We start from the raw sequence: 16,445 nt of genomic DNA, 5'->3' as shown, positions 1-16,445 counted from the left end.
TGGACGCGCAGCAGCTGGGTTTGCTAGCACAAGAGCTGTACAAGATCAAGCCAGACAAAAGTCCCAATATAGATGATGGTATAGATGATCTGAAGGCCCCATCCCTTATTGATGAACTGTTAGCAGTGGATAGGTGCTGGAGAAGAGAGAATCATGCTTTTTGAGGGTGAGGTCATTAATAGATTTCCACTGTTCCAGTGAATGCCCTATACCTGTGTATATGTGAAGAGCAGCAGCTGGACTAACTGGGTTATCAAAAAACAAAAGCAAGTAAACAAAGAAGACATGAAGATGGGAGAGGGCAGGTTGGAAGGGATATGGGAGAAGTTGGAAAAAGAAAATTAGGATTGTATATGATCATAATAAAATTGTATACATGTTTGAAATTCTGAAAAATAGAAAAGTTTTTAGAAAGAACTTTTCTGCCATTTGAATCACGTTTCTCCTGTTTGTGGTGTGTCATTACTTCCTGCTTGCTTCTAAGACCTAAGACATTTTTTATGATTTTAGTGTTCAGAAGTTTCACTGTAATGTATCCTGGTATGAATCTTTTCTGGTTTAAGGTCCTTGCTGCCATCTTTGTTTTTAAGTTTTTGGTTTTATGACAAATGAAGTTTTCTCCTTTTTATTCATGTTAGACTCTCTGATTCTGACGCTAGGAATGTGAAAGATTTTCCTGGAATATCATATGTCCCTAAGAAGTTCTGGTCTTTTTTATTTGCACCTCGTCTTTGGCCCTTGATGTTCTGATTTGGTGATTTATGTTGTTTCCTTTTCAAATTCACTGATTATTTATTTTTATTTCAGTAGTGAAAAAAGCTACTTCTAAAAGAAAATTATAAATTATAATTATAAATTATACAATATATAATAAAATATATAATTATAAAAATACACAAAATATATAATTACAAATTATAATTTCAGTTATGTGAACATTTGAACATATTTTGATATTTAAGAAATATGTTAAATAACTCTTAATTTCAAATTAGCTTTTTTCTTTTATTTTTTTTCTACTGGAAAGATGTTTTTTCATATAATATATTCTGATCATACTTTTGCCTCTCTCAACTCCTCCTAGATCCTTTCAACCTAACTACCCACTCAACACCATACCCCTTCTTCTTTTTCTCTCTCCTTAGAAAACAGGCAAAAAAACAAAATAAAACAAAACAGAAAACAACTCAATAACAACACACACAACAAAACCAAACCCAAAACACAGAAAATCATACATACTCACAAACTCACCATAAAGAAAATAAGCTCCACAAAAGCTCTAAACTGAAAGCCATAATATACAAGCAAAAGGCCAATAAGACAAAAAAAAAATGACCAAACAAAACAATTATGATATAAAAAGTCTACAAAAATACCATTGAATTCATTTTGTTTTGGCCATCTACAGATGGGCATGGAACCTACTCTGAAGTGTGGCTAATATACCCAGTGAAACTCCATTGAAGAAAAATGATAAATTTTTCTTTTGAAAGTGTATGTCAATTGCACATAACTTCTTAGTTAGGATGGGAGCCTGTGTCCACTTAGATGGAAAGACACTCAAAGCAATTCAGCTAAAACCAGGAACAAAACAAAGTTATTTCTCTCCACATACCTATTTAATAAATTCCTTAAAGTCTTACCTACAGCAATAAGACAACTGAAGGAGATCAAGGGATACAAATAGGAAGGGAGGAAGTCAAAGTATTTTTATTTGGCAATGATATGTGTTTATGCATAAAAATCTTCAAAAACTCTATCAGGAAACTCCTTAGTTGATCAACACTTCAATGAGGTAGTAGGATCCAAAATTAACATACAAAGGTTGTTAGCCTTTGTATATATGAATGATTATTTCTTCATTTCTCTGCATTCAACTGCTGATCTTGTCACTGAATCTTTTGTTTTGAGTGGCATGTTATATTCATTTAGTTCCAACCTTCTCATTCATATCATCACTTTATATCATCTCTTGTTTTCATTTAGGCATGCTGTTTATAAATTTCTTTTTAATCTTTTTATTACTGGTTAGTGAGGAATTGTTGTGTGTGTGTGTGTGTGTGTGTGTGTGTGTGTGTGTATGCATGAAAGTGTACAACTTATTATATGAATGAGCCTGTAGAGGGCAGAAGCTAACACTGAGATTCCTCCTATTCTTTGCTTTTTTTCTTTTTCTTTCTTTCTTTCTTTTTTTTTTTTTAATATCTCTTCACCTTATTTTTGAGACATGGTCTGTTACTGAACTTGGTTTTGCTGATTGGCTAGAGTACATGGTCAGCATGGCCCTGCCTCTGCTTCTTTAGTGCTGGCATTATCAATGTGTGTGTGCCGCTGTGACAAGAACATGGGCTGAAACTTGGGTTCTCATGCTTCTGTGGCAAGCACTGTAACAAAGGAGCCATCTCTCTGTCCCCTAGGAAAGCACTCTTAGAAAGGTCGTTTCCCAGACAATCCTACTGTCAGTATGATCTTGGCATTGGTATCTTTTCTCCTTTAGTTCAAAAAAACGTTTTGCATTTTGTATGACATGACTAAAACAAACAAACAACAACAACAAAACACACACACACAATCTTTAGTACACTGAGTAGAAGATTAAAAATCTTACAAAAGTCCAGTGTTTTGATATGGCTTTATTGACATTATCACACTGATATGGAGATGAATGGTGAAAACATTCTCCACTTGGCTCTATTGATATTTAGGGATAAGATAGAAACACCCATTACTTCTCCTTGAGTATGGAAGATTTAAATGCTCCTCCAGCTTCTACTGATTCCACTTTGGCACCCTGGAACACGGTTGTTTCTGCAATAAAAACGGTTGACCTAGAAATATTTTTAGATTAACAATTACATCATAAACCAAGACAGAAAATATGTATCTAAACTGTGTGTGTACCAAGTCTGATCCATTTTTGAAAGGATGAGCTAATGTTCTGAACGAACAAGCCTTTGGATGTACAAAACAGTCATTTAAGCAGCGAGTCTCTGGTCACAAGTAACTGTGTCAACCATTTTGGTTTGGCTGCCCCAGAAGCAAACTTTGAGACAAGTATGTGTTTATTTGGAGTTAATCACAAAAATCACCAAGAAGGTGTGGGTGATAGGAAGGCTCTGAGTACTTTCTGAAGGAGAGCATTTTCAAGTTGTGGCTAGCCCAGGCTAGCTGAGATTTTGAAGAATTTGGGCTATTTATGCATTAGATTTTGAAGAATTTGGGCTATTTATGTATTAGTTTCTATTGGTTTCTGTTCAAGGGCTGCCCAGAGCTGGCTGAGAAAACTGCAGTGACCAGAAAAAGTCCTCAGGCACCCAGATAAAATAATGAAATTTGCAATTCAGCCAGGTGTGTGCCAATGGCAAGCCTGAGGGAGTTGCGACCATACCAAAAGCAGCAGTGTTGTCGCTAGCCAAGGTGCTACCTAGAAGGCACCTAAAATGTTTCATGTCTACATTTTGATACCCTTCAGCTGGAGCCACCCTGCCCGCCCCCACTATGACTTTGGCTTCTCCAAGTTTTGTAAGAACATACTTTCAGAGTAATGCTTCTCTTCCTTGTGTCTTGATTAGCATGCCCACTGTGATAGTTAAAATGTAATTGGACCCCATAATCTCATAGGGTATGGCACTGTTAGGAGGTGTGGCTTGGTTGGAGTGGATATGGCCTTGCTAGAGGAAGTGTATCACTGTAGGGGCGGGCTTTGTGGTTTCCTATGCTCAGGATACCACCCAGTGTCTCTGTCGACTTCCTGTTGCCTGCAAGATGTAGGATTCTCAGCTATTCCTCCAGGATCACATCTCCCTTCATGCTACCATGCTCCCTGACATGATGATAATGGACTAAACCTCTGAAACTGTAAGCGGGCCACACTAATTAAATGTTTTTCCTTTATAAGAATTGCCATGGTCATGGTGTCTCTTCATAGCCATAAAAACCTCTAACTAAGACATCTATTAACCTTTCTAGTACTTTCATTGTCCTCAAGAACACCACCTAGTGTTCTCCAGAAACCTCATGTCCCATCACATTAAAATGCCCTTGGCAAATCCATGCTGGGATACTAGCAAGTGCTATATTACCACCCCAGGCTGAGCTGACTTCTAAGAGGGAAATGAGAATATAATAGGTAAGACACTAAGGGAGGCTACCTATTACAGGATGGGAAGGGAATGTCACTGGTGTCCTGTGCTCCTGCAAATACTTCCACTTTCAGATTTTCTGGTGCCAGTTTACTTCTGTGTTAAATTCAGGAGAAGCAGAGTCTGAAGATCTTATTAGCAGGTGAGTAGCGTGAGTGAATTAATGCTTAGGACTGGACTCATAATGTGTGCGTCTGTGAGACAGAGCTCTCCTACCAGAGGTTTTGGCTGGTTTGGAGGAAAACCATTTGACACCAGTTCTCCAGCTAGCAAGAGTTCAGGAATAATGTTTAACTACCATACTAGGGCATTGTAAGGATAAATTGAAAGTAGGATTGTTTAATTTACCTGCAGTCACAAATGATGCTTTTCTTGCTTGGGACTTTATGCTGATTATAACAGGGAGGTATCATTTCTGTTCTTTATTGCAGGCCTTAGAAATGTGTAAAAATACAGAGAAGCCAATTTAAATGCATGGAGAAGACTGTGTCTCCTATTTCCTGAAGGATAATAGCAATTTCACCCTTCCTGTATATTTTGTCTTGGCTTAAAATGTGAAAATGTAGAACCAGACAATGAAAGTCCCTTTAAATGCCCCAGGTGTCAAATGTCAAAATATTCCCATAGTTAGAAACATCCAACCTACATAAAAGTCTAAAACTCATTTGAAGAGAAAGACTCCCTTTCACTCCCTTTATTCTCTCTCGGGTACCTCTTGTGGGAGTCAAAAATAGCATTGCTTTCAACTGAAGAATGAGAATTCAAAGTCTGTGAAACCAGGCTAGGACTCCCCCAAAATCTAGATTATCTTGAAAGAAAATCACCTTTGGATAAACACCAGACATTTTGTTCAATATTCTTTTAGTGTTAAACCAAAATTGATACATACAAGAAACTGGTCCTTGGTATCTATTTTCTGTGACCCAGGTTTTGAATTCAGAGGAAATGATAATGTTTAACCTAGTATTTGCATTTGTTTGTGAATAGCTACAACAGCAAATTACTGCAGATTTGATGGTTTTAACCACTAGAAGTTTATTTCTTCCCCAGTTTTAAAAAACAAGAATCCAAGGCATTTTGGTAAGACTGTCATCCCCCAGTCTCTAGGGAATATACTTGCTTGCCTTTTAGGACCTAGTGGCTCTAGATGTCCCTTGGATTGTGTTGGGTCTCTCTACTCTTGGCCTTCATCTTTACATACTCCTGCTCTGTGTTTGTGTCTTTCTTCCATGTGCTCCTGTAAAGACACTTCTACTGTGTCTATCTGGTGAGGATGATTTTATCCTAAGTTTCTTACATCTACAGAGATTCTTTTCCCAAATGAGGTCAATTTCTTAGGTTGTAGAGATGAGGATACTGATATACTTCTTAGGGACCACCATTAAATCTACCTTAGTATCATTTATCATTAAAGATATATTTCCAAAAATTCAAACTATAGGACAACTAAGACTCTACCAGAAAAGGAAATGATTTTTCATACTTTATTTTTATTTCTCCTTTCAGCATTTCTTGTGGGAGCCCAAAACTGACTCAGTTTCCCAGTTTGAATCTGAAATCTATTCTGAGTCAATAGAGTTCAAGCTTGCTTGCTCCAGGGCTGTGAGAAAGTCCTGATTAGCCCACAGAAAGGAACACACTATCTAGCCAGACGCAGGCTGCTGATGCCAGCTGGAGGTACATCGAGATAGAAAATGAAACTGCCTGCTCCTTGACACAAGGCAGGATAGATAGTGGTTGAATGCCTGTGCTGTGCATTGTTCTCCTTCTGTCCTTCAAAACTATATACATGCTGGTTGTAAAATAAACTCGGGACTGTCCGGTGTTGACCGGCAGACCTCTTGACTCTTTTCTGTCTTCTTCATTGTCTCTTCAATCCGCACGCCTCTACCCAGCTACCCAGCTGACTGTCAGTAGGCTCCGACAATTTCTATTCTTAGAAAAGGCAAGGTTCTCTGTCCATCTAAGTGTTCAAACACCTTGCAAAGGCAGGAGACAGAGCTTTAACAACCAGAATCAGTTCTGACTCTAGAGATCAGAGGGTCTCGCCATATCCAATCCCAAGCCAGCTCCAGTCAGACCAATCAGGGTTGTTGTGGCTAAGGAACCCTGCGAAGCCACCCATCTCATCTGAAACCTGGTTTTCAGGGAGTCTTGACATAGAGCAAGAGTACTTGAATGCACAACGTAAAAAAGACTATGTAATTTAGGAAATATCTCTTTGTCAGGGTTCTAGATGCAGGGGCTAGGTCCATAGCCCCAGCAAGAGTGAACAGCATTTCCTTAGTTGTGGCCCCACTCCTGAAATCAATATGATCTGCTTGTAGAGTCTGTTTTTCATGACTTGTCAGGACAGATAGAAAAGGAAATTTTGTGTCCATCACCTCCACTAGGCTGTCCTGCTCCAAGAGAGTAAATTATGTCAAGCGTGCCAAACCGTCCTACTGTATGAGTCTTCCAGATAGGCCACTGACTGCACAGGTAGCTAGCATATACCACTGGGGTTTATGAAGTGTTCTAGTCTCCTTGGGGGACTAAAAATTGGAATTTGGTTGTGAATGTCTGTGTTTTGTCAACTTTGCAAGCAAAGGCCAAGCCTCCTAGCTTTTACAAATCAAGACCAGTCAGGAGGGAAGCTGTGCTCATAATTCATACTTCTCATGTGTGGTTACAATTCTTGAAGATTAATTTGAGACTTTAACCTGAATTTACTATAGAACATGGGTTCACAATTTATAGGAAGCAACCACGGGCCCATTTATGACTTTCAAGGGTGCCCCATTTACCCCTGGTGTCCTGTGGTCTTTATGCTTATAAACATTCTGTCTTTGAAAGAATATGGAAGAATTATTTTAACATCTCAGGAGTAAATGGGCCACAAATGCTTTAAGAAGTAGGTAAAAAATAGAAAGAAAAAAGGAGAGGCAGAGGAGGTAGCTCAGTGGCACATTGTTCTGTGTGTACATAGTCTGGATCCCATTACCATCACTAACACAACACAAAGCAATTGTTTTTCTTGTAAACATTTGTGTAGTGAACATGCTGCAATTGTCATTGTCACCTACTATTATAATTATCCATTCTCACGCCCTTCAACTGCATAGAAATCTATGGGAGGGCAGGATTGTGCCTTAATGATCTCCAGGTCTTTAGTCTCTGGCATGGAGCACCTGGAACTCACCGAGTTCATTATTCCCTTTATGACCATGAAGCAGGCCTTTCTGTGAAGCAGGAATTGTCTCTGTCGCCTGACATACTAGGTACTAGTCTTGGGTGGCTACTGAGCTCATGAAATGTGGCTAATAGAACTGCAAGATTAATTTTTGGTTTATTTATTTTACTTAATATAAATTTAGATTTTAATTAGCTTCATATAAAAGAGGATAGAAGATGTTAACGAACAATAAGAACAAGGAGAAAAACAATTCGCTTCTAATCTGTGGAGTAGAAAGGATGTAGTCTTTTTTGGTGTGTGTGTGTGTGTGTGAGTGTGTTTGTGTGTGTGTGTTTATGTGTATGTGTGTGTGTGTGTGTGTGTGTATGTGTGTGTGTACAGTCACATACTTCCCACAGTTTTTGTTTGGATGTCAGAGCACAGCTCTGCATGTGAGGGTATGAGTCCTCATCTTCTATTTTGTTCAAAACAGTCTTTTTATTGTTTTTCTACTCTTCTGCTTCCAAATCCTCTCCTGTCTCTCCCTCTCATTTCTATGAATATGAGTGCTGGAATTATACAGACTGTGTCCAGTGGTTAATTGGGGTTCTGGGAATTCAAACGTTGGTCCTCATGCTTACACAGTAAGAACATTTATCCACTGAGCTACCTCTCCAGCTCTATATTATATACATGTACCCTTAACTACAAAAGTGGTCACTGTGGCATTCCTTCTTGCTCCTTTCTTACTAGATGCATTTTTAAATCCATCTAGAGGCCCTGTGCAAGGATAGGCTCCTCTCCAGATGAAAGACATCTTAATTGATCTAGAAGGTTTTTAAACTGACATTGGAAGAGGATTTCTGGGGAGACTTTAAGCATATCTGGTGGTCAAATTGTACCCTGGGCCAGTGAATTAAGGTCTATGGGTAGGGCTCTGTCATCAGGGTTTATTAAAGCCCCCAAGAACACTGGCTAAATTTCTTTTAGCTTCAGTGATGGTTTAGTATGAGTTCAACGTTTCAGTCAGTCAACCACAGATAAAGCATATAAATTACTCCCAACAGTGTGAGTGAGCCCCGTCCCATCATCTGAAGGCCCAAAGAGAAGAAAAGGACTCATTTCCTCTAGCAAGAAGAAATGATGCACAAATTTAAGGCTTTTCTGCGTCCATAGTGTGAAGCCACACTACAGAATTTGGGTTTCCTAGCCTGCATAAACACAGGAGTTAGGTCAACTCCTCATAATAAACCACCTTGCTATATCATACTCCTGACTTTAAGAGATGTGTGTGTGTGTGTGTTACATAATATATAAATATATTTTATATTACATATATTAAAGGAGAAGAGAGAAAGGAAAATAAATATATATATTATATACACGTGTGTGTGCATGTATAAGCATGTGTGTGTGTGTGTGTATGTGTGTGTGTGTGTGTGTGTGTCTCTTTCCTGAAGATCCTTGACTCATAACATTTTGGTAGAAGGGATGGTTCTAGAAGAAGGGTATTTTAACTATGAATCTTCTAAATGTGTTTGGGAACTGGTTTTATAATTTGTTTGGATTATGTCATGCCAATGACTCTATTTTCAGTGATAAAGACAGCCCTGATGGTCCATAGTGTATCTGCCAAAGGAGAGACACAAAATATCTGCATTGAATCTTTCTAATCACTACATCAAAAGCAAGGAATGGGTGACCACCTACGTGCCATTTTTAAACATATTTGGAAAAATAACAAACACAATAAAGTTGGGTGACTGTTTCTGTTGCTGCTGGACAGAGTGATACCAGAAAAGGGTAGGTTTGGGGATTCAGCTTCCTAGTTGAAGCATCAGTGTAAATGGCCGCGAGACTTTTGTATGTGTTCTAAGGATAGGGGCATCTCTAAAAACCACAGAGTTGGTACTGCCAAAAAGCAGATGCAGATTTGTGAATTACAACACACCATGAACAGCCAGCTTATGTGTGTGTGTGTGTGTGTGTGTGTGTGTGTGTGTGTGTGTGTGTTTGATGGAGGTGAATATACACTGACTAAGAAACCAGCAGATGCTATTATATAAATTGAGATGGAGACAAGTAGGTGAACTCTGATGGATGTGGGAACACTGAAATCCCACGTTCAGAAGAGCTTTCTTTGGCTGATGAAGATGTCTCACCCATAAGGGAAGCAGCCTCCCAATGCACAGAAGTAGCTACTCTGTTCCAGGGACTGTAACACCCTCCCTCCTCCATAGGATACCTATCTTCCAAACCCCTACAAATTATAATGACCTTTCCTTAGGCAGTTGCCATGAAAGACAGGCTTGATTCTTCTCAGAACTCAGCCCCACCATACTTCATGATTCTACCTCATTACTTCCAAACCTAGCACGTCTCTATAGCTAAGATAAAAATGTAATCACGAGATCTGCTGCAGTCCAAATGAACCACTTGTGATTTCTGATTGATACAGACAGAAACCCGGACTACACAGGGAATGGTAGCAAAAGGGTGGCATAACGGTAGGAAAAATGTAACATCAGATCAGGTGGACTATTAGTAGGAGCTCACTGATTACAGGCTCTGCATGCAGTATTGCAGCGTCGGGAGTTATTAAGGGATGTAATAGTTTGTTAGGTTGGTTGGCTGATATATGGTTCAAAGATGGCCCCAAGTGACCACCTGGAATTACCCAGTCTGTCTTGACTTATGGAGGAGGTCTTCAAAGGCTGAAACTGGAATGTTATGGATTGCCACAGCTCATTCACCTGAGAGGATCCAGAAGACATACTTTTCATGACTGCTAGCAAGGAGCTTGTCAGAGAGCCCCCACATTCCTACAGAGCTCTGCGATTGATTGCTCTTCTTCCAGGCTAGATCTTCCAGTTGGAGCTATAGGTACTGAAGTAGGAGACATTATCTAAAGACTCTTCATGTGTTTGTGAAGGATACGGGGCATCCTTGGTTATAGTCAGGAAAGAATGAAGTAAGGTCTCATTGTGTCTGTATGTGGAGATTATATGCAAGCACGTGCAAGCGGGTGGCAAGCTGACAAGGTGGACTTGTGGTGGAGAGAGAATGCTGTCAATGTAGACTTTGTTTGCATGGAACTGGTGCTTAAACCTGTGGCTGTAGAAAAAGCAAATTGCCCTTTGTAATGCCAGTCAGCCTCATGCAATCACCTGAAGGTCTACATAGAACAAAAAGACACGTATCCCCAAGCCAGAGGGAGTTTTGCATCCATACCCTTCAGACAGGACATAAATCACTCCTCTCTCTTTCTCATTCACAGCTTTCAGACAGGACACAGGCCAGTCTTCTGTTTCCCATCCATAGCCTTCAGACAGGACATGAGCCACTCTTCTGTTTCCAAGATGCTGGATATTTTGTACTCTCCTGTCTCTTTTATCTTGTGAAGCAATTACTTATAATAAATCTCCACATATCTCATGTGTTTTCCTTTTTAATTTCTGTTTCTTTAAGAAATCCTAACAAAACAAATGATTTCAATGTTGGAGAAAGTTTGAAAATCAATAGTTGAAACAGATTATGGCAACTCTGTTCTTACCACCAGAGATTTTTTTTAATAGGAATGAAAATGTGCTTTTGTTTATTTCTATGACAATCTCTCATAAGAGAATGAAGAATGACTGTAACTGTACAATTCAAAGGGCCTAAAAGATTACATAAGAAAATCCAGATGGCCTTGAGTTAAGTGATGCCTTAAGCCACAATACCAAAGGCATGGTCCTTAAGAGAAAATAAATTAGAACAGGTTAAATTGTTATTTAGTAAAACAAAGACTTAGCTCTGTGAATATGTGAGATTGCTATCCAAAATAGCTAAAGAAATGCTAAAACACAGCAACAAGAGAATGAAAAGCCCAATTCTAAAAATTTGTCGAAAATCTGAATAGAACATGCCATTGGTGGAAGTAGTAGCAGTGATGTATATTTAGAGGCCATAAAATGGCCTCTAAAAAAGGTTTCCTCCATTCTTAAAAAAAATGGTACAAAGGAAGGTATATATGTCAATGGTGGAGTGAATGCTTTTCATTTATGAGACCCTGGGTTCATTCCCAGGCAACTTTACTCATGTTAGTATGGCAAGATGGCTTGGTGGATAAAAACGCTTGCTGTCTGAGAATGATGATTTGGGATTCCCAGGATCCACATGATGAAAGTAGGGATGTGGTGCCTGAAAATTGCTTTTTGATCTTCATATACACCCAGGTACATATGCACCTGCACACATGCACAGGTGCATGTGTGTCTATGTGCATGTACACATACACACAATGACACTAAACAAATGAAAAAAAATAAGTACAAAGAAGGATCATTTCCCTGGATCTTGGATGTTGCTGTGTGAAGATGGGATGCTGGAACTTGCTTCAGTCTTCTTGGGGCCATGAGTGGATTAACTTGAGGTTAAAAACTAACCAAATAGCAAAAACAGGCAGGAAAGTGTTCTTGGGAAAGTTGTTACCACTTTACTGAATTGTCAAACTGCCTGGCTCATGGATTGCTCATTATGTGGTATAATCAACCCATTTATTGTTTAAGCCATACAGCAAAGCACTCTGACTCAGCTTGTCTGTAATTGCTGGCACTACTCAGGCTTTAGCAGGTGAGTTAGAAGCAAGATAATCACATGCTGAGGACTCAGATGTCAAGTATCAGAACAGTTAGTCACTGGGTGGGATGGCTCCGGGTCTTACCTCCCCCATATGATCCTGACTTTCATTTGCAGGTGGGGGAAGAATATGGTTTACTTCGTGTTTGATGGTTCTAATTAGCATTCTTTACCTTGCTGTAGCTTCATTGCTTAGTTGGTGGTGGTGAGCTAGAAAAACTTCCCATCTCCCATTGCATGAGGCCAGATGAATTGGAGCTCCCATATTTGTGTACATTGTGAGACCTGAGGGTGATATAAGTACCCTAAAGTCATTTTTACTTTTTGTAAATCTGAAGACAGGGCAACATAGTAGATTGCAGTTTTTACTTAACATATCAAATAAGATCTTATGCTTGAAGAAAGAATTTGTACCAATGTATTAGAGAATAAATACACGCACAGTAAATATTGGAGAACTACCTGATAACACTTAAAACATGTGAGTTGAACCTAGCATGGTGGTACATACTTGTAATATGAGCACAAAAGAGGTTGATCTGGGAACACTTCAAGTTTGAGGAAGCCTGAGCTATACAGTGAGATACCATTTCAAATATCCCTGTTTTTTGTTGATTTTTCTGTGTCATTTTCAATTCAATGCGTACTGCTAATACCTGAGAACCAATACCTGTATGAGATGAGAAAGTAATGAGACAGCATGGATGAAAGAATTCAGGGCTATCACATTGAAGGTCTGTGGGTGTGTAGAACCCATGAAAAGGAAGCTAAGACCAATGACTACAACTGAAAAGACAACAGAGCTCTGTCTAATGAAATACAGGGAGACACCTTGAGAGCGCTTGTTTCTAAGCTGGCTATTCTTTAATACTTTATCTTCTTAGGGCCACCGAACAGTGATGCTTTAGATCTATTATTGGAATGTGAAGTTTATCTTCATTTCTGTCCCTGAATACGTTAAACAGGGATGACAGATGCAGGCAGTTAAGGTGAGAGTAGAAAATGGTGTGTGTAAACATAAATGTGAGCCCTGTGGACAGGACAGGAGCTTAAGTTGAAATAATCGTGTTTATTTTTGTTCGACGGTGGTAAAGTTGGGGTAGATATAACAGGACAGAGACATGCGGGAGGAGGGGACATTACATCCAAGAAGACATTAAAGACTCCAGCTCTAGATGGTGAGGAGCAGCATCCTGGTACCAAGGAGACACCAAGCTTGAGATTTGTTATTATCTTTGCTTCCTTTCCTAATCAATTTCTATCCATAGACTTTATCCTTTACAGCAGTTTCAGGTCTACAGAATAACTGAGCAAAATGTATAAACATACTTCTTGCTCCTTTTCTCCTCCTTGGATTCTCCTGTTATTGACCTTGTGTATTATCATAGCATAGTTATTACATTTGATAAACAAATATGGACACAGTCTTATTAACTAAATTGTATAGTTAATAGTAAGGCTCACACTTAGTGTTTTATAGTCTATAGTTTTTGACAAATACAAATTGTCTTGAGTCACCATAACAAATCATGACAGGATAATTTTACTACTCACATATTCTAAGTTTCTGGAAACTGGTGGGATGGAGGGCTTTTACTTTCTATTAATGATAAACCTTGAAGTTTTCTCTATAAGAATTTTGGGAAAGAGGAGCGTTTGACTATCTCAAGGAGAAGACTAACTACATCTAACTCCAAACTGGAGAGGTTCCAGTGGGTTCATATTTGCAGAATGGCTTGGACCCTTGCTTTCAGGGGCAGGTGTCCAACAAAGGTATAAACCCTTAAACTTCTCTCATCTGGAGGTTCTCAGAGTAAGAACTGTGACCACTGACAATGTACCATCTTGAGTGGACCATTGCTTCCCACAGGGCTCCGTGTTATTTTCTTCACAAGCGCCATTTCAGTAGAGAACTTTGTTTGTTTATTTCTTGCCAAGTTTGTTAGTTGATTTTCTGTAAAGAAGAGCATAAAATCTGGACTCGAAAAACATTAGCTGAGTCCCAGTTCATTGACTTGTTATCTGTGTGCTCATAGACCAGCAGGCTAAGCCACCTCTGCTTAGTTTTATGTTGTGTTGGAGAAAAAGCTGGAGGAGAAAGCAAAGGAATGAAATCCTACTGCTGGCTCCCACTGGCTAGTTACAGGGAAGAGAGCAGACTGAGCTTCCCAGGACTGCAAAAAGCCATATGCTTTCTTACTGCTATGTGCTGGGGCTGTGGAGGTTGAGGGACATGGATATGTATGTGTCTATGAACTGTCACTCCAATGGCACCTAGAGAAGCACAAAAGAAAAACATTACAGAGTTGATGAGATGGCTCAGGAAGTTAAGACTCAGCAGGTTAAGGCACTTGCCACCAAACCTGACAACCTGAGTTCAATCCCTGAGAAGTGTGGTAGAAAGAGAGACTCTAGTAAGCTGACCTCTGACTTCCACCTGCTTACTGAGACATATGACTCCCTGCATACAGTTTCAAAAAGAAAAGAAAATGAAGTGCAAGAAGCACAGCTCAAAAGGAGGGTGTGATTTAAATCAGTCAGTGCCTAGTGAGTGTTAGAGTTCAGTAGACATTCAGTGGTTTAGCTGGAAAGACTTTGAGGGAAGATGGTACCCACCAGAGCATGAAATAATGTAAGCTCATAGAAATAATTGGTTGATGAGACATTGTTTTCCTATGAATGAATTATCTTGCAAAGTCACTGTGACATCCTTAGATAGATGATACTCCAAACAAAACATCATATTCTCATTCTTGGAAAGGTTGCCTCATCTTTGGAGGATGAAACATCACCTGCCTGCTCACCTGTCAAGTAGCAGGTGATGTACTGGATCCTATCTGAGGGGCTCTCTGAATAGTCTACCTTATTTAATTAAAATGGCTACCTTAAATATCCTTTTGTGTTTATATGTGTCTTCTTCAGGGAACCCTCATGGATTGCGTGATTCAGAGCCTGCTCTTTCATCTGGGCACCCCGGCACCTACCCTAGATGATGTTATGCATGCAGATGGTGTATACTGTGGCATTTAACATAGACCTTCAGTCTTTTAGCATGGAGTCAGCCCTCTCCACTGAGCAATGTGGGACCACATTAAAATTAATGGACTCTTTTGAATTTCATTAGAAAAATACATAGAAAGATATCAATGCAGAATTGTGATATAGGCAAAACACTTGGCAGTATGTCCTTATACAGATAGCATTCCATGAAGATTAGCCCTGGGGGCATTCACAGAACCCTCTTCAGGAACACTTTCTACCCAAAATCTGGCTTCCTGTGGTTCACTGACTCTTCCTACCTGCTAAATGGAACAGTAGTATTTATTTGGTGTCTCTCTGACAAATAGCTGACAGAATCGATGTGTGGGCAGTATCCTGGCTCTATCTGGGCTCAGTCAGCCTCATGTACTAGAATAGGACTTACCATATCAGCAACATGGGGGAGAGGGTTCTTCTGGCTCAATCCATGAATGTTTGGCCCCACACACTAGAATAGAACTTACCATATCAGAAGCATGAGGGACAGGGTTCTTCTGGCTCAATCCATGAATGGTTGGCCCCATGCACTGGGACAGGATGTATGACACCAGGAGCATGACGGGGAGGAGCTTTCTCTTCAGCACAGACAGGGAGCCGAGAGAAAGGGAGGAGGTGTAATCTTCAAAGAGACACACACAGGCCCACACCCTGTATCTATGAGCTACTTCCCAGAGTTTCCAGAACTTCTCAAATTGGCACCTCCTTCTGGATACCTGTGAAAAACATTTCATACTCCAAGTGCAACAAGGATTAGTACATAGGTAGTTATCAGGACTAAGTAGCTAAATGAAAAGCAGTTGTACCCATATCCATTCTTCTAGAAGTCAGAGCTATTGCAATAGTAGCATTAGCAGTGTTAACAGTACCAACATAAAACACATTCTGGTAGTGTTTTGAACATTCAAGAAAACAATGCATGTGAAGTGGCTGGTTCCAGGCTGGTGCTAAGTGACCTCTTGACATAGAGTGTCACTTTCTGCTTGGCAGCACATTTCACTCTACTCTTTGAAAAGCTTCCCACTCGCCATTTTCTCTGCCCAATGGCATACCAACCCTGGAACACCTACACTTTGCAGTTTCTCTCTCTCTCTCTCTCTCTCTCTCTCTGAGTCACTCTGAACAACATAAGAGGCTGTGATTTTCCTGAGTACATGATAGCTTTCTGAGAACTGGAGCCTGTGAGAACATCATAGGGCTGTGTCTGATGTTTGCAAAGATCGGGGTGTTTCGCTTCATGAATATTCAGGGACAGGTGAATTGACTGGCCACTTTTTTGGTTTTCACCAGATGTTTGGCACTATTTGATAGGATGGGTGCTCAGTGCCACTCTCATAAGCATTGAGAATGGCTAGGAAATATTCTGGGAGTTAAAGAACCAAGATATTTTTTATAGTCTTTCTTTTTGTTATACAATCAAATCCGATTCTTGATCTATAAAACAAACCACAGTATTCATCCTGGTGGTAATTTATCTCCTCAGAGTCACA

The sequence above is a fragment of the Peromyscus eremicus genome, chromosome 16_21, assembly GCF_949786415.1.
Source record: "Peromyscus eremicus chromosome 16_21, PerEre_H2_v1, whole genome shotgun sequence".
Taxonomy (NCBI): Eukaryota; Metazoa; Chordata; class Mammalia; order Rodentia; family Cricetidae; genus Peromyscus; species Peromyscus eremicus.
The sequence above is the reverse complement of the archived record's forward strand: the minus strand, read 5'-3'. Positions refer to the sequence as shown.